This window comes from Notamacropus eugenii, chromosome 5, assembly GCF_028372415.1.
Source record: "Notamacropus eugenii isolate mMacEug1 chromosome 5, mMacEug1.pri_v2, whole genome shotgun sequence".
Lineage (NCBI taxonomy): Eukaryota > Metazoa > Chordata > Mammalia > Diprotodontia > Macropodidae > Notamacropus > Notamacropus eugenii.
In genome coordinates, this window is record NC_092876.1 from 297,619,705 (window position 1) to 297,642,970 (window position 23,266).

Consider the following 23,266-nt stretch of genomic DNA (forward strand, 5'->3'; position numbering starts at 1 on the left):
AAGGGCACAGATGCAGAAAAATTTTGAGGAATGAAAAAAGAATGTTGAGAGAATGCCCAAATGGTCTGAACCTTCTTAGCGAAGGAAGGCCAGGCCATCTGCTATAAATATGGAGGGGTATGGTAGTGTTGGCGATGAGAAGAGATAAGGGAAGGATGAGAACAGCTGCTGTGGGAAGTGAACCTATAATAGTAATTGACATATGGCATTAAAGGTTTACAAAGAACTTGTCAATTCTCAGGACAGTCTTATGAAGTTGCTGCTATTACGACCCCTGTTTTACAGATAAGGAAACTGCGGTATCCAAAGGTTAAATGACTTCCCCTTAAGTTCCATTGTTAATAAGAGTATGAGACAGAATTCAAACCCAGGTCTCTCTGACTCCTAGCTTAGCAATCTAATGACATACCACAATGTGATGAGTCAATAAAGGTTGAGTGGAAAAAACATCAAGGAGTATCAAAGGCCCAGTTTTAGTTATGTCATATGGTTATAAAGAGAAATATATTAAGGAAGTGCAACAGATTATTGACATAAACTCAAACATACCACTTGAGCTTGAGACCTCTGAATCAGCTTGAACTGGAAGAGACTTTCAAGGCTGTCTAGTCCAAATCCCCTCCCCCATTTTACAGATGGGGAAACTGAGGCTCAGGAAAGTTAAATGCCTTGCCTGAGGTCACATGAGTAGTAAGTATCAGAATGTCAGACTACAACAGAATTCCTATGACTGCAGACACTGGAGCTCTTTCTGGTCACCCACGCTGCCTCTCGATCAGTTTACAGAACACAGTTTAATGCTTAATCATGCCCTAATTTTTTTTTCATGCTAATGTTGACTCCATAAATAGCTCTGGAGTTCCTCTGAGACAAAAGTCACATATTACACTGCCTCTTTTTCCCTCACAGCACCCAAAAGTGCATGATACTCAGTACATAATAATGTCTTGCTGAAGTACTCAGTCTACCCTTGTTATTACTAAGTTTGGGTTCTCTTCAGGGTTCTAGACTTCCTGTTTCCTATTTCCTTCCTCCCTTTTCTCCCCACTCCAAAGTCTGTCATATGCAGAAGGAAAGAAGGCCCATCCCAACTACTCAAAACTAATTCACTAAAAAATTAAAGAATACTTTTTAATCATCTCCTCCTCACACATATGAAACATGTTACAGAAACACACACATGCATCCAAGAAAAAGTAGGACAATGTTCAGAGCATGGAAAATGTACCTGGTGAACAATATACATTTTTGTATATTTTAGGGTGGGGTAAATAGAGAGAAGTCCATCACTTGGAAAGAGATGCATGGTACTCAGGGGATATGCTCATGTATCTCCTCTGAGCCTAGAACCCTTAGAAGGAGATGCATAGCACCCAGGGGGTATTGTCACCAATCTCCAAGTCGCCAGTATTGTCACCAATCTCCTTAAAGCCAGTAGTAGCTCACTTCCCAAATCCTGTCCTTTCTATCTGCACCACATCTATCATTAAAGTCCCCTTCTCCCCACAAAGTAACCAAATTAGTTTGAACCATCGTCATTTCTAGTTATTGCAAGGGTCTCCTAATTCTTCTCCCTTCCTCAAGCCTTCACCTACTTTAACCCATCCTCCACACAGCAACGAACTGATTGTCCTATAGTGTAGGTCTGACCATGTAACCTGCCTATTCAATAATTTCCAGTGGTTTCCCATTATTACCTCTTTTTGCTGTTGTTCAGTAATTTCAGTCATGTCTCACTTTGTTGATCCCTTTTAGAGTTTTCTTGGCAAAGACACTAAACTAGTTTGCGTTTTCCTTCTCCAACTCATTTTACAGATGAGGAACTGAGGCAAACAGGTTAAGTGGCATACCCAGGGTCATACAGTTAATAAGTATCTGAGGGTGCATCTTCCTGACTCCAAGCCCAGCCCTCTATTCAGTGCACCGCCTGGCTGCCATGTTATTACCTCTAGAATCATATATAAACTCCTCAGTTTGGCATTTAAAGCCCTTTGTGGTCTGGCCTTTTCCAGTCTTTGTTGTCTTTTTTTTTTTTTTTTTACAATTTCCAAAATAATTTTTATTGTCGGGTTTCTGTACTTTAGTTCTCCTTCTCCTGTACAGTCTTGGTACCCCAGAGTCGACCAGCACGCTGGGCAGCGATAAGACAGACCTTTCCTTCAGCTGGGGCATCTCTTGGAATGGTTGATGGTTTTCCAAGATGCTAGTGATTACCTCCTCCAAAGGGATGTTCCACGAGATTCATGGCCACACCCTGGACACGAAGCCAGCAGTTTCTCTTGGCCTTGTATTTGTGGTAGGCACGACCTGCCTTAAGGACAGGTTCATCAATAGGACCTCCTCCAGCAACACCAACCACAGCTCTGTTTGCAGAGGAGATCACTTTCTTAGAGCCTGAAGGTAATTTCACCCATGGTTTCTTGGTTTCAGGGTTATGGGAAGCAGATGCACAGGCAAGCTTACCCCGGACCCCAGGCTTTTCTTCAAGACAGCACACTATGGTCCCTTCAGTTATAGTGCCAACCGGGAGGACATTGCCAATGTCGAGCTGAGCGTTCTTACCACAGTACACAAACTGGCAGGTATGGATGCCTTCAGCAGCAATGAACAACTCTGTGCCCTTTTTAATCGATAAGGATGCCGGAAAGCTTCTTTTGCAAGAGGAGCCCCTCAGCCTACATCATGGATTATGCCCTTTATGATGCCCTTAATGTAGCCATGCCTCTCAGCGAAGCTGATAGCCTGGAGCTTAGCCGAAGCCCACACCCTTCCTATGACCGCAGATCACTCGACCCATTTCTCGTGGTCTGGCTTTGGGCTTGCTAGAAAGAGCTCTTTTTTGTCTTCTTGAACATTAACTACCTACACTCAATGGGTTCCTTACTGTTCCTCTATCCCCAGTCTCCATGAGCCAGCTACTATTCCTGGAATACTTTCCTTTCTCTTCTCTACTTTTTGGATTCCCTGGTTTCCTTCGAGATGCAGCTCCAGCACCCCCTTGTTCAGCAGGCCTTTCTGGCACCAACCCCTGCTTGCCCCGGTTCCCTGTGCTTTCCTACTTTATTCCTACTTTGTAGATATTTTGTATATACATACATATATACATACATACATAGATATAGATATACAGGTACATGCCTCTTTCCACTAAGCTCCTTGAGGACAAGGCTAGTTTACTTTTTGTCTTTGTGCACCAGTGCTTAGAACAACGCCTGGCTCAGATGCATCATAAATGCTTGCTGAATACTGATGTCATCTGCCTTGCAACCCCTCTCTGATTGGAAGGAGCAGCTGACTAACGTAGGACTTGTTAAGGAGGGGGTCTCCAACAAAACAGCCCTTGCTTGTCCTCTCCAGAGAATTATCTATTTCTTTAGGACTAACCCATTATTTTAAGACTTGTGTATTGTTTTTCTCCTTTTAAAGACATTTTATTCTATAATATTATGAATTACATACTTGCAAATGGGTAGTTGGTCTCAGTGTAGAGCATCAGTCTAGGTTTACTCAGGGAGAGCTGCTGACGAAGAAGGTAGGAAAATATTCCAAAGGGTCTCTGAGCCTTCATGCCATGGGTAGTCTCTGACATAAGGGTTATACTTTTAAAATGGGCATAATATTAATTTCATTACCTACTTCAAAGTGTTACTCTGAGAAAAACTGGTAAGATATAATTTGCCATAGAAATATGAGCTATTATTATCTTTATAATAAAGGAGAACATGGTCTAGGAGAACATGCCCCCTTGATCAGCAAACCTCTCAGAACCACTCACACGTCAGGGCACTGCTTTGATAAGCAGCATCTCCATGTGTGCCCAGTGGTAGGAGGCCCAGTTGGAAAGGACAAAGGTATTAGACAGTGGTTGGGGAATCACCTGGTTTATTAATACCCTCTGCTTGGAGTGCAGGAAGAGGCGAGGGGATCTTAGTACAGGATGTGGGACATAACCTCCTGTGGTTGGGGTGACCCCACTGGGTTGTTTGGAGGCGCATGAAGACGTGATGAATCAAGTCAAACTGGAATCCACAGGCCACAGATTAAGTCAGAACTGTCTGGGGACACACTGTCTGAACCACCCCCTCTTCTAACATGAAGTCCAAAGGGCAGACAGAGTGATCAGAGCAGGACCACAGTGAGATTACCATAGCAGAAAGGACCTGGGAATGGTTGAGAGCTGGGGATTTTACATGAACACCAAACCTATTCTAACATTATGTTTCTGGCCACCAATTGATAATAGCCTAGCTGATATTTACAAGTGTGTAAAATGCTTTATAAATTTACACTTTACATGTTATCTCATTTGGTCTTCACAATAAACCTTGTGAGGTAGGTGCCCTTGTCAGCATTTTACAGATGAGAAAATTAAAGCTCAGAGAGTTAAAAGGCCTCACTCAGAGTCACACAGCTATTAACTAAGTGCTTGAAGTCGAATTTAAAGTCAGGTCTTCCTAACTCCAAATTTAGCACTCCATGTTAAAGAGGGCTAAGAATCCACAAAAGCTAAGGGTTTAACAGTCAGCTGGCCTTGAGGAACAAGTAGCCAATGAGGTGAAAATGTTTTCAGATTTATAGTTTTAAGTTCAGATATTGGTCCACCTGAAGGAAGATAACTTATAAAGCCCTGATTGTTGAATCTCTGCCTTGGGGTCGGGGTGGGAGAAGAAAACCAAGGCCTCACAGATTAAAAGCTAAATCACTAATTACATCACTGATCTTGAGAGGAAATCCTTCCTGGAGAGGGGGTGTGCTCCAAACTGTGCTCTGAGAGTCAACCAGAAACTAAGCCACACTGTGTCAAGTCAAAATTCCTCCATAAGACTAGTCAATGGGCTAGATAGGAGATAAGGGGGGAAAGAGTACAAAGTAGGGGGTTGGAGCTCAGAAAATTAGCTTTAAGTCAGAGAACAGAGGAGAATTGGAATGACTGTAAGGTTCTTGAGGGCAGGAGTTATTTTGTTATTGTCTTTATATCTCAAGCCCTAAACACAGGGTTTTTTGCAGAGGAAAGGCTTATTCACTGCTTGTTGAACTGTTGATTGTTCTCAAGCACCAAATGATGACACAACAATTTGCCTGAATCAACTTCCTTCCCAAAGCAGCTGTCTGCTAGGACTGTGTGATAATTACCATGCCCCTTCTTTGTTCCTTTGCATGAATATATCCATGAACCCCGACACTGTGACTGCTGTATGCAGACATCCCAACTGTTGACACTTGATACTTTTAATGATCTGTGATCTCATCGATATGGGTATTCATTCTACTGGTAGAGAGAGAGAGAGTGTAACTCCCACACTTTCTCATTCTGGATGACATTTGTCTCTAAACATTGGACTAAATTGCCCCTAAAGGCACTTACAACTCTAAATCTATCATCCTGTAATCCCAAAGATCATCTTGCCAGTACAGGGGTCACATAATTTAATAAACAGTGGTGTGTGGTCATTAGACTTGCCATAGCTACCACCCAAGATTTTTTCAAAGATCCAGTGGGGTAACAGGCATAAAGCATTTTGTAAACTAAAGCCTGGATAACTGACAGCTATTGAATAGGATAAGCAGAATTGAATTGTCTCAGTTCAACTAGCTACTCCCTATTCTCTTACATAGGAGGCCCCTCACTTTTGGAATGCATTCCTTCCTCACTGTTGTCTCTTAGAATCCCAAGGTTCCTTTAACATACTACCCAGGTGCCAAATTCTACACAAGGCCTTTCCTGATACTCCCGGATGCATTGTTTTCTTCCTCTTGAAATTATTTCATGCTATTTTGTATATACTTTGCATTATTAAAATCTAAGTGTGTTATTTCACACACACACACACACACACACACACACATACACCATTAAAATGGAAACCCTTGATGTTGATGGTGGAGACTATTTTGTTTTTATCTTTCTATCTCCAGAACCTGGTGTGCTGCTTAACATATATAATAGGCTTTTAATAAATATTTGCTGTGTAAGGGACCACTGTCCCTTAGAAGACTGTCTCTGTGGACTACATCCCTCAGAAGACTTAGGGGGGACAGTATGTGTGTTATGAAAGTGACTTTCCAAGGAGTCTGTGCATGCAAAACTTGAAGGTAAAAGACAGAGGCATGGCAAAACTAGGGAACATCTCTTCTTATTCCTAGGGCCTATACCACCAGGGTGGGGAATTCTCTGCTCTACTATCCCCCAACGATGCAAAGACAAGAGCCAGATCTTGGCACAGACTATGTAGACAGGTGGCTCAAGTAGACCATGAATTGGAAGTGTGATCAAGAAGAGAACATGATAGCTTCAAGCATGAAGCTTCAGGTGACCAACACACGCTCTTCTGCCCCGTGAGAGCAAAAAAGGGACCCCACATCTGCTCATGATTTAACTGGCATAACTGACTGTTGCAATCTCCAGGTCCTGCACTGTGCGAACATGGGAGTTCTTATTAAGCCAGTAAACATCCCAGTTGTCTCTCTCACAACTTGGAAGACAGAAGAGAATGGAAATGGACTCCAACCTGAGGGATAGTTTGCCCTGGAAGCTCAAGCAGGGAAGTGTTTGAATGTAGTAATTTAAGGTAGAAGTATCTAACACTTTATTGATTTTAATGTGCTAATAGTAATCTAACGAAACTGGAAGTTTAATCATGATTTTAAGGAGGTGAATGAAAAGATACACTGACCTGGTAAGAATGGGAATGACCAGAGGGGGTGGTACCTGAGCCAACAAGTGACAGAGCAGGACTGATGGGCATAAAGAGGGGCAGAGTCCTACATGATTGAGAGTCACAGCCTTTATAGAAGGAGAAGAAAGGAGGCTCTTCTAAAAAAGACTACACAGGGCTACTATAAGAACTGACTCGTACAGACTAGACAAATATCCACAATTTCAAGTCAATGGGTAATATTTTAAGGAAGTTAGGGTTTCCAGAGATTAGTTACATACCATGTGATTTTTCCCAGAAAGAAGATGAACAGGACAAACAGACAGAATTCAGCCAAACTGGGCTGAACATACACTCCTTACTAGATAGTAAAGACCTGGGCAAAGATTTAGTTTGGGAACTTAAGGATGTGATATTTTACGAAATCCCATAAAATGGCTACAGAAAAAATGGCTGCTGGGTTACCTGCTTTTAGAGGTCAATTTTAAGAGGACCTTGACTCAGACCAACTTGTAAACTTCCTGTTGCTGTGTATCTCTTAAGTCGGAAGATTTGGGGCATTTGGACACAGTCACAATTTCTTATTTGCAGTCTTAAATTTAACTTTTTTCAAGCAAGTTTCTTGTCTACCGTTATTATTACAGCTGGCTAATTTTTTTTCATCCTGGGTTTCAAGTTGTTTTTGTTAATTACTGAGGATGGTAATGATAATGATGATGATGATGACGATGATAATGGTGATGATGACGATGATGATAGCTCACATTGACATAGTGATTCAAACTTGGCAAAATGTCTTGAATATGCTATTTCATTTGATCAACCAAAAATAAACCTTGAAAGTTCATTGTCACCACAGATTGATAGTTCATTTCTCTATTTCAGTTTTCCAACGTTCCTACCCCCCTCATATGGTGGTCGTGAACATTATCAAAGTGCGTTGGAACCATTAAAGTACCACAGAAATGCAAGCTACTGTTTTGTAATAATGGTCCATGCTGTCTTTCACTGGGTGGACTCTTGAAAGGCGTTTGATTTTTAGTGTTTCTTTATTATTCGTTGAAAAGAAAGAAAAAGTATTAGGCTCATCTAATTCCATTAGCCTAGTAGGTACAAAGGAGGAAACCAGTCAGATGAATTATTATCCCATAGACATTATCATTTATGTTATGATATTCTTTCACTGCTATTTTTAAATATATGGCATAAAGGTATTGTAGGTCTAGAACTGGAAGGAAACTCAGAAGTCCTCCTGGTTCAGCCCCCTCATTTTACAGATGAGGAAAATGAAGTCCAGGGATGTTAAGTATTTTACCCAAGGTCACACAGGTTCCTAGGATTCCAAATTTAGCACTCCACTAAACTATGCCACTTCCTCAATCAAGGCTTCTCAAGACACAGGGCATTTCCCCTCTCCCTTTTATTGCCCCACCACATAAGTCTCTATCACACGGGTACAAATCTGATATTGAACTCTTTGGGTGTTCATTACACCCACGTTACATCATCCCAGTCACAATGATGTCAGTACAATCTCCAGTCCATCTATGACTTCATGGGTGTGTCTTAGGGTCTGGCCTGAAGCTCAGAGCACACAGTTATGTATTAAAAGAGGGATTTGAACCCAAGTCACCCTAACTCCAAGTCTTGTACTCTATTCATTACACCACACTGTCTCTCAGATAGGATTCACAGCTGATGCAATATAAAGTTGGTAACATTTTTGTTCATGTTGTGAAATAGTTATTTGAAAAAGTTCCTAAAATTCATTGTTTTAGACTCTCCTTCATAAACAGACAGAAAGACAGACAGATAGACAGACAGATAGAATGTATACACTATTTCTACATATATAAACATATTCACAAATATGTCCTCCATAATGTCTTTTATGCCACTTCTCATACAAGTCATTGCTAGTAACATGATGCAACCAACTTGCAATCACTTGCATCTTTCCACTACTTGTAATTTTGATTCTTCTAAGATTGTGATGCTTCGTAATTCATAGTCATATCACATTACCATGAGAATACTGAGACAACCACTAAGAATGAGAGTTGACAGAAAATCCAAGTGCTGATTACCCCCAAGATAGTGTTTAAGAGATAGGCAGAGAGGCAGGTGGAGACAGGAGGGAGGAAAGGGAGATGGAGACAGAGGGACAGCATCAGAGGAGAAGATAGGGAAAGAGAGGAGAAGGAAGAAAGGAAGGAAAGAAGGAAGGAAGAGAGGGAATGAGAGGACAGAGACAAAGAGAGAAGGGGAGGAGAGAGAAGAAATAGATATGTAGAGGAGAGATGGACAGAGACAGAGAGAAAGGAGGGAGGGAGAGGAGAAGAGAGAGACGGAGACAGAGACAGACAGAGAGAGGAAAGACAGACAGAGAGAGAGACACAGTGCAAGAGATAGTGGGCTGGGGTGACGGGAAAGATAGAGACCTTGGGGGAGGGGAGAGAGAATCAGAGAAAATTTTCCTGTACATTAAAAAGAAATCTTCCAGAATGAGAGAGCTTGGAGGGTGCATGGTATGTATGTGCTATAGTGGAAGGACACAGCATGGCTGCTTTCTCTCAAACTTAGCCTCTGCCTTTACTAACTACAGGGCCTTGAGCAAACCATTTCATCATCTATAAAACCAGAAGATTATACTAAATGTCCTCTAAAATCACTTCCAGCATTTATATTCTGCAATTTGATAATTCCTGATCCCTCTCCCCAAGTCCTCTCCTTGTCACAGACAGCTAGGTAGTGTAGTGGTTAGAGCTCCAGACCTGGAATCAGGAAGACCTAAGTGCAAAATCTGCCTCAGATACATACTAGCTGTGTGACCCTGGGCAAGTCACTTTACCCTGTTTGCCTCAATTTCCTCAACTATAAAATGAGATGGAGAAGGAAATAGCAAATTACTTTGCCAAAAAAAGAAAAAAGAAAAGAAAAATGGGGTCAAGAAGAGTTGGACACATCTGAACAATAACAAAATAAACCGTTGTTATGGCCTCTTTAAATTACTTTGCATATTTTGTATCTTTAGTCTTCTGTGCACAAAGTATACATCCCCTTCGTCAAAAGCATCCCTCCTTGAGGGCAAAGACAGCATTACTTTGTCAGCCAAGCCTAGTTATTCACAAGGAGGGGGAGAGAGAGGAGAGGTCCAAACTGCTGGTGCAGAGACTGTCCATCTTACCTTTAGTAATTCATAGTCTTTGAGAATAACCTGGAGCACTCAGAGATTGAGACTTGCCCATAGTCACTCAGTAGCATTTAATAAATATTGAATTAAAGAATCACCAAATTTGAGAGTCAAAAGAGACCTCAGTGGCCATCTTGCCCAGTCAGTTGTTGGGCTGAGATGGTCATTGATTAGAGATGAAATAAAGTATACACATACGTATGTGGAGGTATGCATGCACTGTATGTATATGTATATGTATGTGCATATATGTTTATGTAAATTGTGTGAATGTGTATGTGTAACATCAGCCTCCCCCTCACCACTCTCTCCTCAGCCCAGATAAAGAAACAAGTTTAACTTGCAGTATCCAATGACATAGGAGGTTTTACAGTTTATTTCAGCCAACACAAGGGAAGAAGGCCAACATTTTTTTCCACATCCACAAAGTTCCACGCAGCCTATCATGAAGGTAGAGTAAGAGAAAATTTTTTCTCTGCCTAGTTTCAGCCAGACATGGCCTTGTTCCAGTAACAGCCCAAGTCCCTGGGAAACAGAAAAGATTGGATTTTTTCCTTCCCTATGGGAGTGGTGACTTTGTGATGTCTGGCTGAGGCCAGAGGAGATGCCAACTAAACATGCCCATAAGTGATTCTCCAATTGTTCTTAATTTTCATTTTCAATCCCATCCCACATTCAGCAAGGATTTCATATGTAGAAGGAATGGTGGGCCAGATCTAGAGTGCTTATTTGGATGGTTTTATGTTTTCCCCCAGAAGTTTTCAAGCTTTTAAGTCTGGTTTTTTTTTCATTCTCTTAGAAACATTCTCTTACTCCATACCTATGCCTTATAGAAAATAAATGTTCTGATTGTTCATGTATAACCTATATCTAATTGCCTCCTATCTTAGAGAGGGGGGAGAGGAGGAAGGGAGAGAATTTGAAACTCAATTTTAAAAAAAAAGAATGTTACAAATTATTTTTGCATGTAATTTGCATAACTAAAAGATTATTTTTTAAAATTCTCAGGATAACTCTACAATATAAATCAGGCATGGGCCAGGAATGAACATCTCCACCCCCAAAACTCTGGGAAGTTATACAAATGAAAATATGAATGTAATAAAAGCTCATGTCTACTACTTTAAAGTTTTAATATTCTTTGCTTGCATTATCTCACTTGATTCTCACAACTCCATGAGGTAGGTGTTGTTATTATCCAAAGTAAGTGATTTGACCAGTATTATACAGCTACTAAGGGAGAAAGCATGTGGGGGAAAAAAAAGCTATTTTAGAGTTTAAATCAAGGTTCAAATCCCATCTCTGTCACTGCTTACTTGGGTAAGTAAGTCCCTAGGACTCAGTTTCCTCTTCTGTAAAATGATGGCATCAGACTAGATGGAAATGGCTTCTGAGTTTCCTTTCAGTTCTAGACCTATGATCCCAAGTCCCTGTGACAGGACCCAAACCTGGGTCCTCTTGACTTCAAGTCCAGTCAGCTATCCATTACACCACAGCTTCCTGACCATAAACTTACATACCTTGAGGTTTCATTTTCTACCTGCCTGGCCTTTAGAGAAGAAAGTGAAATGGAGGTCAGGTTTTATGGTTGCAACTTTCCTCTTCCTTTGAAGGACTGAATAAATCAGTAAAGAGCTACCTTTCATGCTGACCCTCAGGAAAGGTCACATAATACTAATCAAGCTATACAAATCATGGATTGTTTTCACTAGAACAGACCACTTCCAAGAGATAGAAAGGGAGAGCAGTGAGCCAGAAAAAGACTGAAAGGACATAGGGGTTAGCTTTGACTCATGGAACAAAGACTTTGATGTACAAAGCATCCTAGTGGAAGGAATGGGACCCCCATTTGAAATGGAGCATTTCAGTTCAGGGACTGTTGTCCTTGCCTCATTTGGGTTTTAGTTTTTCTCCCTTCCAAAGAAGATAGAGTGAACCACAATGGGTCAAAAAACAAAAACTTGTAAATAGGGAAGTGTCTGCTTCTGAGAAAATCAGCGAGGCACCTGACAGCTTTCTACGCAAATCTAATTTATTCTAACAAAACAAGTGACTAAAGCCTTCAATTTTGGGGCAGAACTTGACCCTTCTGGTTTCTAAAGTCGGATGATTGGTGTCAGTGGTTTACAAAACAGGAAGCTCCAGATGTAATTTCAAATGACCCAGACAGTAAAAAGCAAGACGAAAACTAAATTGGAAGACAGGAAGTCCCAATCGCACCACAAACAATTCAGATATTTGTCTGAGATATGTTTGGCAATCTGCCATATCAGTTAGAATGTGGACGAGCAAAGCTACAGTGACTGGAGATGAAGAGAGAGAGAGAGAAAGAGAGAAAGAGAGAAAGAAAGAAAGAAAGAAAGAAAGAAAGAAAGAAAGAAAGAAAGAAAGAAAGAAAGAAAGAAAGAAAGACCTTATCAGAAAAGTTGAATTTATTCTCACGTTATATTTCTGAGCTGGAAATGTCACTTGAAGGTGGGAAGCCAGATAATGTTATCTAAAGTCCTGGAATTTAGCCTACCAAAATAAAAGTTCTGAGCCTTCCTCAGGTCTCCTTTTTGCCCACAGTGCGTATATAGTTAAAGTCTAGGAGTTCTTCTCTGAGGCCTGAATTTTAGTCTAGCTCTGCCATTAAGGAGATGTGTGACCTGACCTTGTACAACTCACTTTCACACCTCTAGTCTAATTCTCTCATTGAGTCCAGACTGGCATGACTGTCACAAATTAGCTATATGTCCTTGGGGCAAGTCATCATCCTGAACCTAAATTTCCTCTCCTGTTAAATGAGGATTGGATGATCCTTAAGTTCCTTTCCAGCTGTAAAGTTCTATAAATTAATGAGATCTCAGATCTCTGTGATTATCTCTCATCTCATAGGATCATACATCTAGAGCTAAAAGGAATCACAGAGGTGGTCTAGTCCATCCCCATTTTATGGATGAGAAAACTGAGCCTCAGAGAACTGAAAACAATCTTCTTTATGTTCATACAGCTACCAAGCCTTAGAGGCAGAGATTTGAAACAGGGTCTTCCCAAATCTCCTACTTGATACAATACATCATGTTGCCTCTCAGGATATGGGACTCACCATTTGCCAGGCCTATCTCAGGCCTGATCCTTCCTGTTCTTGTCTTATAAGCTCTGGTCTTTCCAGTTTTCTCCAAGACCTGGACCTTAGTCCCAGTTCTTCCATTAACTAACTACATGACCTTGTGCAAGCTATTTCAACATCATCAGGCCTAAATCTCTTCATCTATAATGACAGAATTTCTAAGATACCTTTATAGCTATTTCTGTGATTTTATGATTTTGAACATCTATAATCCATCCTGTTTATACTTCAAGCTCCTAGATGAGTTTCTGAGTATGTATGACTTAACAGATTCCCTTTGTACCACTTCTCATGTAACTGAAAGCTTGTTTGTGTTGGCTTGAATGCCTTCTTTTCAATATGATGCCATCGATAGAAGGGAAACATATAGTACTTGATGAACCTGGTCTGTTTTAGCTTCAGAAGTGTTATTAAACCAGGCATTAAGTTTGAATGTCCTCTTCTTCAAGATCAACTCCTATTCTCCATGGAACACAGAAAAACCACCTACTGTACAGTGGATATGAGTGTTAGATTAAAAGTCAAAGGTCCTGGATTCAAATTCCAGCTGTCACCTGATCAGTAGGCATTTATTAAGCATATACTATTGTCAGGTTCTTGGAAATTCAAAAACAATGAATCAGTCCCTGCCATTAAGGAGGTCGCAGTCTGTTGGTGGAAACATCATGTCTATGGACAAACAGATACAAGAGAATTGAAAGAGGATGTAGCAGCTGATGGAATCACAAAAGATCTCAATAAGAAGTGGTACTTTAGCACAGCTTTGAGAGAAGCTAGTTATGGATTCTAAGACTTAGAGATGAAGAGGGACTACATTCTCGGCATGAGGTCCTGCACCGATGAAAGATAGAATGCCAAGTGGGAGAGAGAGAAAATAGGTGTATTAAGCTAGAAAGCAGAGTGTATAATAAATCTGGAAAGGTAAACTAAAGCCCACTTGGGGAAGGTCTTGGAACACAAACAAAAAGCTTGTATTTGATGCTAGAGTTTCCTGAGCAAGTGACAAAGTTAGAATTGTACGATGATCACTTTGACAGCTATTCAGAGGATAGTGTAGAGAGAAGAGAGGTTAGAGGTGGGAAGACCAACTTGTAGACTATGTAATAATCCCGGCAAGAGAGAATGAGGACCTGAACTATGGTAGTGGTGAATGTGAATGGAGAGAAGGAGGCTAATGCAAGACATGTTGGGGAGGTAAATTCAACAAGATTTGATAACTGACTGGATAGGTGGGGTGAGGGAGAGGAAAGTAGAGTCCTAAATAACTCCAAATCTAGGTGACTGAAAAAATAGTGATACCCTCAACAGAAAAATGGAAGTAAGGAAAAAGGAAGAGTTTGGGAGTTAATAATGTTTGGGACATATTGAATTGGTGATACCTATAGAACATCCAATTCAAAATGTCCAATAGGCAGTTGCTGATTGGGAGCTGGAGCTTGGGAGAGAGACAAAGATTGAATTACAGATCTTTGAGTCATCTGGGAGCTGATGAGGTCACTGAGAGAGAGAGAGAGAGAGAGAGAGAGAGAGAGAATGTGTCAAGACAGTAGAGGGTCAGTACATAGCCCTGGTGTACTGCCGGTTAGAAGGATAGGGCATGAATGAGGATCTAGCAAAGAAACCTGAGATGGAGCAGCCAGACAGGTGAAAGGAGAAGCCAGAGAGCACTGTCATAAAAATTAGGGAGGATAAAATATCCAGGAGAAGACTGTGACCGACAGTGTCAAATATGATAGAGAGATCACAAAGAATGAGAACTGAGTCAAAAGCCCTTGGGCATGGCAGTAAGGAGATGCTGATAACTCTGGAGAGAGTGGTATGAGTGGAGTAAGGATGTCAGGAGACAGATTACAATGGGATTGCGAAATGAGTGATAAAAGAAGGACTGGATGCAACTGTTCTAGATATTTTTTCCCTAACAGTTTGTCTGTGAAAGGGTAGAGAGATGTAGGATGATCACTTGACCCTGGGATAAGTTCAGGTGGGGGAATTTTTAAAGATGGAGGAGACTGGATACGTTTGTAGATAAAGGTGAGAGAGCCGTATAAAAGATTGAAAATTAGGAGAAAAGGATGACTGGGGCAGGGGGAGCAAGGAGCAACATGCTGGAAAGTAATGAGAAAAGACAGCACCAAAGATACAAAGGGGTTGGCCTTCACAAAGACAAACATCATCTCTTCATCAGAGTAGGGGAGAGAAAGAGAGGCGAGGGAATAATGCCAAGGAAGTTTGAGAGGTACAGGAGGGAAGAAGTTCGCTCATGGTGAATTGTTCTTTTCTCTGTAAAGTATGAGTCCTCAGTTGAGAGGTTTGAGAAAGAAATGGTGGGGAAGGTAGAGGGGAGAAGAGAAAGTCTGGAACAACTTCAGTGGGGAGTCGATGAAGAGTCAATTAGGAAAGAATTAAAGGATTTCCTTGTCACAGGAAAAGCCAAGCAAGATTAGATAACATAAATTTATAGTGGAATCAGTTCAGCGTGGTTGCTTGACTTCCTCTAGTTCCATTTCATATCACATGAGTTGGAGCAGAGAAGGCAGATGGCAGGGGTTTGGAAAGGGCACAAGCTGCAATAGGAAAAGGAAATGAGGAGTTTAACAGTAAAGAACAATGAACAATTCCTTTACATTGTACCAGCATACCCTTGGGCTGGTCATCTCACCTCATCTTTAAAAGAAGGGGTAGAACTAAATTACCTTTAAGGTCACTTCTAGCTTTAAATCTATGGTCTTGTGTAGCCTGTCATAAACCACTAACTATAGTCCTTGACCCTAGAGGCAGCTTGACCCTAGGATGGACAACTGGACCTGGAATCAGGAAGACCTGAATTCCAATGCAGCCTCACACACTTCCTAATTGTATGACCCCAGGCAAGTCACTTAGCCTCTCTCTACCTCAGTTTCTTTATCTGTAAAATGGGAATAACAGTAGCAACTTCTTCTCAGGATTGTTCTGAGTTTAAAATGAGATAGTATTTATAAAGCACTTAGTAGGTGCTAGATGAGGAGGAGGATGGTGATGGTGGTGGTGGTCAGGGCATATATAACCCACACAAGGAGGACAACAGAAGATTACTGTTCAGGTAATGGTAGGACTAGATGACCTCTAAGGTCATCTTCGATTCTGTAATACCTTATTTCAGGGACAGTGTTATTTGAACTCTGACATTTTAAAAGATAACAATACCAATTCAATTCAAAAAAAGTATTTAAGTGGCCATTATGAACACAGCGCATAGATAAAAATAAATGAATGAATGAGTGAGTGAGTGCGCATTCTCTGCCTCCAAAGAGTTTACATTCTGATGGGAGAATATAACGTAAATGAAGAAGTAGAACAGGATAAAAGAGCACTGGGTCTAGAGACAAGAAAACCTGAGTTCAATTCCAGCCTCAGACACTTAGTGGCTATGTGATCCTGGGCAAGTCACAATCTCTGTTTGCTTCAGTTTCCTCAATCAACTTCAGAGACCAGGGAAAATGTCCTGAATGAGATGACCTTGAGGCTGAGGCTTGAGGGAAAACCAGGATTGGGAGAAGTGGAAATAAAGAAAGAGGGATGACACAAAAATGTAGAGAGGTAGAAGATGGAATCCCGGGTAGAGGAAATGCCTAGCAGTCCAATTTAGCCAGAAGATAGAGTTCATAAAGGGGAGCTAGATAGAGAGGTGGAAGGCAGAGTGTGGAGGGTTGTAAATGCCAGGCTAAGGAGCTTATATATCAACCAGGCACCTGAGAGCCACTGAGGGTTTTAGGCAAATGAGTGACATGGGCAGATCTGTGCCTCGGGAAGATTATTTTGGCAACTGTGCAAAAAAAGGATTGGATAGAGGAAAGATGGGTAGAAAGGAAATCAATTAAGAGGTGATTATGGTACTCCAGAAGAGAAGTGATATAGCCACACAAGGGTAGCAGCATGAGGACAGAGAAGAGGAAAGATGCCAGAAGTGATAAAGAGATACAAATGTATTAAACGGTCACAGAAGCCAAAGAGGCCTAAAATGCAGAAATCATAACCAACTTTGTGTAGGATGCACGAGTAGGTTTCAGTAGTGCCTATTATCAGTCACTGAGTACCCTTGGATGATAAATGCAGATCTCTTGCAAATATCTTAACACCTTTGATCTAGAACCAGAAGAGACCTTCAGTGTCATCTAGTCCAACCTCCTCATTTTACAGGTGAGGAAACTGAGTCCCCAAAAAGGGAAGTAAATTGACCAAAGTCACACAAGTAGTAAGTGGCAGAACCCGTTCTTGATCCCATGTCCTCTAGCTCCAAACTCGATTTTTTTCACTATGGCTGGCCATATGGATGGCCTGCCACTCTCACCAAAGCCAGGTTATCAATAGTACTACAAGAGTAGACAAAAATCTGTTGAACTGGGAAGGCACCCAAGACACTGACATCTTCATGCTGAGGGTAAATCCAGCAACTTGGGTGCAAAGGTGCAGGGAGAAAAAAACTGCTTTCCCTTGTTGCTCTCCAAATTCAGTAACCACTAACTGAAACTAAAAATCATGTAACTGAGAATTCTACAAATTCTGTCATCTGTAGTCCAATGCTGAGAGCACACCCAAAGGGCAAGGAGGCAACTCAGACATTGAAATGCCATTGACCTTGGGCATTCCTTGACAGCACAGGCCTCGCCCTTAGGTTGAGACAGATTCTTTCCATATACTAATCACTTTCCCCACTCTTGATTCTCTCAAATATACTGCAAAACTCTATGCAAAAGGACTGAGTACTCAATAGCCATGCCTCAATAAGAAACCCTTCCAGTCAGTCTCCTATGCACCATGTACCCATTCCTATACCCCTGCACTATCTTCCACCTTCAAATTCTGCTGTGTGACCCTGGACAAAGTAACTTAACCTCTCAGAGCTCCAACCAACTCTAGGACTATAAGTTTCACAGAAGGTGGCGGTCAGCAGGGGTAGAGGAAGTTCCTCACTAGGAGTCCCCCTATATCAGTGAAATCACATCAAAAATTTGAAAAAAAAAATTTGAGCAGCAGCATGCTGTAGTGGAATTGGGAAAGCCTAGGTTCAACTCCCACCCCACATAACTTATTAGCTGTACAACTCAGGGCAAGTCCTTAAATATCCGGTCCTCAGTTTCCCCATCTGTAAAATGAAGTTTCTTTTTTATATTTTGTTTGCTTTTTAACATTTTGATAACTATATTTCAAAATAATTGGCTTCCTTTGTACATTTAAAACCATTATTCAGAGAAGGGGTCCATAGATTTCAGTGGTCTGACAAAGGGATCCGTGACATAAAAAAAGGCTAAATACTCCCACCCCAGAGCCAATTCTATGCCCCCATTTCCCCAGGAGTTTGTTGAAAACTGAAGTCTTAATACCCAAAGGAATTAATCTCTAATGGTCAAATATTTAGACCATGAGAGATATGAGAACTGAAGGAAGGTGTTACACTGAGCAAGCAGGAAAAACCTTCAGAGATCCCTCAAGTCACCCAGCTTAGCCTGCCGTCTCCTCAGAGTATCTCTGCTTTCATGGTTCTAGGGCAGCGATGGGGAATCTTTGTCAGACAAAGGGTTGCACTTGAGGACCTAGAGGGCCACATGTGGCCTCAAGGTCACAGGCTCCCCATCTCTATTCTAGGGTAACCTTTTCTCTGCCAACCACAAACACCTCCCTTGGGGGACCCAGGGAAGCTCAGACTGATATCTGTGGTAAAATGCTAACGGAAGGAATGTTGTAACAAAATTTCACTGTGTTTATATCTATGTACATCTTCTGCCAAACAGGATAAACAAACTAATCTTCCTCTCTGGGTTTTTGTGGGGATAACGAACAAAAATTCTGGTTTAAGCAACCTGCTGATATAAAGTGCTCCACAGACTCAGCAAATCCCTACAAGGAAGCAAGACCCACCTTCCTGTGTCTGCCAAGAAGCTCAGAAGGGGCCACTACCTTCCTCTGCAGAACAGGTTTGTCTTAGCATTATTTTAGGGTTTGATGTATTTTTATTTTATTTTATCTCAACCCATATTAGATCATCAATCTTAGTACCACATACCACAGATGAAAAAATTAAGGGCCTGGGAGATTTTTACCAAGTCATAGCATCATATAATTAGAAATGGAGGGGATCTGAGAGTCATTGAGTCCAAAATCTTCGTTCCAAGACATGGAAACTTTAAGGGACTTTCCCAGGGTTATAGTGTCTGTGGCAAGATCTGAACCCAGACCTTCCTTACTCCAAATCTAGCACTCTATTCACTACAATGACAATAGCTCAGCTACCACAACCAGTCCAAATTCTGCCTGTCTTTCGCAGTCTCCTATGATCTATCTCTAGGAAGTTGGAGATATAGGAGATACAAGATGTGGAGTCAGGGCAACCTGAGTTCAAATCTTGCCTCCAATACTTACTAGCCATGTGAATCTGGGCAAGTTACTTAATTTCTCTCAGCCTCAGTTTCCCCAACTGAAAAATGGGGATAATAATTTTAAAAACCTACCCTACAGGCATGTTGTGGGAATCTAATGAAATAATATATCTAAAATCCTTTGCAAATTTAAAATGCCATATAAATTCTATCTATTTATTAGATAAGAGATTGTTGAGTTCAAATCTAGCCTCATGCACTTCCTAGCTGCATGACCCTGGGCAAGTCACTTGACTTTTGTTTGCCTCAGCTTCCTCATCTGTAAAATGAAGATAATAAAAGTACCTGCCTCACAGGTTGGTTGTGTTAATGTTGTGCTGACTGGCAGAGTACCTGGTACATTGTAAGTGCTATATAGGTATTAGTTATTACTATTCTTATTATTACCCTATGTATCTAATCTGATTTAACCTACTCCATTACACACAGGCTATACTCTAAAAACGCTATTTTCTCTACTGTTTTCTCTCTATCGAAGCAACATTACATGGTTGATTGGCCCGAGATCTAATTGGAAAGAACTGAGTTCAAATCCTGCCTGTAATCCTTGAGCTATGCAATTAGGAAAGTCATTTAACTACTCTGAGTCTCAGTTTTCTCTTCTATAAAAAGGGGTAAAAATGCCAACAGTGCCAACCTTACTACCTTAGTGAGTCTCTGACTAGATGATGTACAGAAAGTGCCTTAGAAACTTTGAAGGATCAAAGTGAAATAAATATCAATTATTACCTTCTACATACACATACACACACACACACGTTTTGTTTTTTAACTTTCTTAGACCTCTTTCTCTCTCTCTCTCTCTCTCTCTCTCTCTCTCTCTCTCTCTCTCTCTCTCTCTCTCTCTCTCTCTCTCTGTCTCTCTCTCTGTGTCTCTCAGAAATCCTATCCAACCTTCAAGGCCCAACTTAAATCTCATCTCCTTTATAAAACTTTCCCAAGCAGAAGTGACCTCTCTCTCTTTATACTCAATAAATAATTTCTTTATTGCAGGCATCTTTTAAAAAAAAAACTCTTGTATCGTCCACAGCATCAAGAGCAGGACTCTACATACAGTCTGAGTTCAGTAAATACCTGTTGATTAATTGGAGTTCCTTTCAGGCACAGATATTTCAGTATCACTGACTCTAATGTGGAAACCAGAAGAAGCATCTGTTGGAACTGTGAAAGGTGATTCTAATTCCTGTTGTCTACAGAGCAAAGACTCCTTCTATACCGGGTCCTTCTACACTATGCAAAGCTCACAGATTGCTTACTTATTTTAAGGAGAGAACTAATGAATAAAAAGAGAGAATGATTTCCCCTTCTCCCATTTTATTTTATGTTATTTTCTCCAATAGGAGGTTCACCGGCATGCAATATTTTTTGGTTAAACTGATGTGTGCACGTGAATCTGAAGAAAGGCCATAAGGAGAGGACTTGTATGAACTGATGCAGAGTGAAGAAAGCAGAACCAGAAAAATCATCCACATGTCAATGAAAAGAACACTAGCATGAAACTTTATACCACGCAACATTAGTGAACAATGCTTGATTCAGAGAAAAGATGAAGAGAGGTAGGGGATTATGGATGCTGAAATTTGCTGATAAACACAGTCACTTTGTGGGTTGTCTTTGCTTAACTGTATTTCTTTGTCACAAAGAAAAGCTCACCAGGTGGGAAGGAAATGACTGGCTTTTTAGAAGCATCAATAAAACATTGTTTTAAATGATGAACAAGAAAATTCTAAAACTTCATATGTCTTATCTCTCAGGGGCTTGCTAGAGATACTTATTAACTAAAGGAACTGCGATTCTTTTTCAAAGAAGAGAAGGCTGAAAATTAGATTTGAATAGATCCAAATGTGTTGAAGGTTCAGTGTTGAAGAGTGAGCAAAATGTTTATTTCATATATACTACAAAGAAGAGACTAATTCAAGAAAGCAGATTTCAAGGACCTCTGCCAAGTCCAAAGTCAAGTGACTTTAAGGAGAATAGTTTCAAGCTGTAACCAAGGAGTGGACCTGAGACCCAAACAGAAAAATTACTTTAAATTCTCGAGTCCAGGTGGCTTTGGATTATACTTGGGGAACCCTCCTAAGATAGAATAACATATAGCAGACAGAGACTGTATACATAAACGTTTTTCTAAAAGCCACTATACCTCAAATCAAAATACTTTAGAATGGCGTTTGAATGCATTGCTAAAAATTACATCAACACTGCCATCTTTCCAGGATGAGATTCCCCAAAAGGATATCCTGGCACTGATCTGTGGTATAGCCTGAAATTTCTGCACTTGTGGAATTGGGGTGAAGGAAGCAACATTGGTCTGTTGCCCCTGGAAACTCTGCCTACTGCCCTGGCATTCATGGGAATCAGCCTGGTCTGCTTTGTAGAGGTTATATGACCCTGAATGGCTTTTAATGGAAAAAACGAATCCAGCCTCCTATTCTTTAGGAAGTAAAGGAACCCACTCTCCATAGCTGGGGGTGGCTGACATGGTATGATTTTAGGGATGCCAAAAAAGCACTCCCTTCTCCACCCCCTCACACACCAAAAAACCCGCCCCTCTTGACTGGTGCCTGATATTTTTCCATTAGCTTTTGTAGGAATACAAACAAATCCTTAAAAGTAACCAGTAAAGTCATTTACATCCTGGTGAGAATAAGTTTATCAAAACATTTACTGAAAACTGGCTTTTAAAGAGCAAGATATGGAGAAAAATTTTCCACCTTCTGTTCTGAACCATCTATTCCCCTGTTTACCTGTAATTTCTTTCCTTATATCTTCTCTTAATGATTTTATTAAGCTTCTTTACAATAGTTTCATTTTCAATTCTGAGGACTTAGTCATTTCTATCACCGTATTATTTCTTTTTTCTGATTTCTAACTTTTCTGATTTCTCTTTTCTTTTGTCTTGAGCTCCCTGTCAGTACAACATCAGCACACCATCAGCATAAATTTTTTACGGTGGGATTCCTTCTCTATTTACTCATTCTTCCAGCTTTACTTCCTAACTTTGGATTTTATGTTAGGACCAAATTCTGCACACTTCTATAAAGAATGTCTGGGCCATGCTTGTATCCTCTTGGGTTCTATTGCCACTTTCTCCAGATATTTAATGTTGTTCTATTGCTGGATGTCAGGGAACCTGCAAGTTTTCATTATGTCCAGAGCAGTTTGATTCAGGGTTGAGTACGGGCACTGATGTTCTGGTCAGAATTCTGCACTTCCTAAACTAGGTTTGGATCTGAACAATACACCTGTAGGCTCACCCTTCACTGAAGTTCTAGTAAACTGCTGCCAGACTTACCCATGATCAGCCAGCTGGAAAGTTCTATAATTTTGGAACAACAGATTCTGATTTCTGCCCTGGTTATTTCACTGTGGGCTTCAGACTGGGCTAGAGTTTATAACTGAAACCCATTCCACTCTTAGTATCAGAACCACCCAGCTGCGGCTTACTTAGTACATAACCTAAGGCCCTACAACTGTCCCAGACCTGGACCACCAAACCTAAGTGCAGTCCCCATCCTTAGTCTCTCACTGGATCTTTTGACCCAACATGGGGCAATAAGTGACAGAGCAGATATCTGTTCTTACCCATTGCATCATGCCCAGTCTCTCTGGGCTTGGTCTGGAGCATCTTCTGGCCCTGATGCATATTCTGAGCAGACCCTTGTTCAATTCCCAGGTTCTATGTGTTCCAGTCCTGGCTAGAGGCCATCCCCACAGACTTCTCTGTCTCCTTATGCTGACATGGGCTGGAAAAATGACCTACTGTGATTTTTTTTCTTACTGTTTTCTAGTAAGGCCTCAGTCTAATTCATTTTCTAGATCTTTGTGAACCAGTTGTCTAGGAGAGCTCACCTTACATATTTCTGCTACTCTGAAATCTTGGCTGGTCTCC

The 23,266-nt window shown here is 40.9% G+C and overlaps 1 pseudogene; it reads right to left on the reverse strand.

The window, feature by feature from the left end:
* Window positions 1–2,029: 2,029 nt before the first annotated feature.
* Window positions 2,030–23,266, reverse strand: part of LOC140507884 (large ribosomal subunit protein uL2-like) — a 165,662-nt pseudogene continuing 144,425 nt past the window's right edge.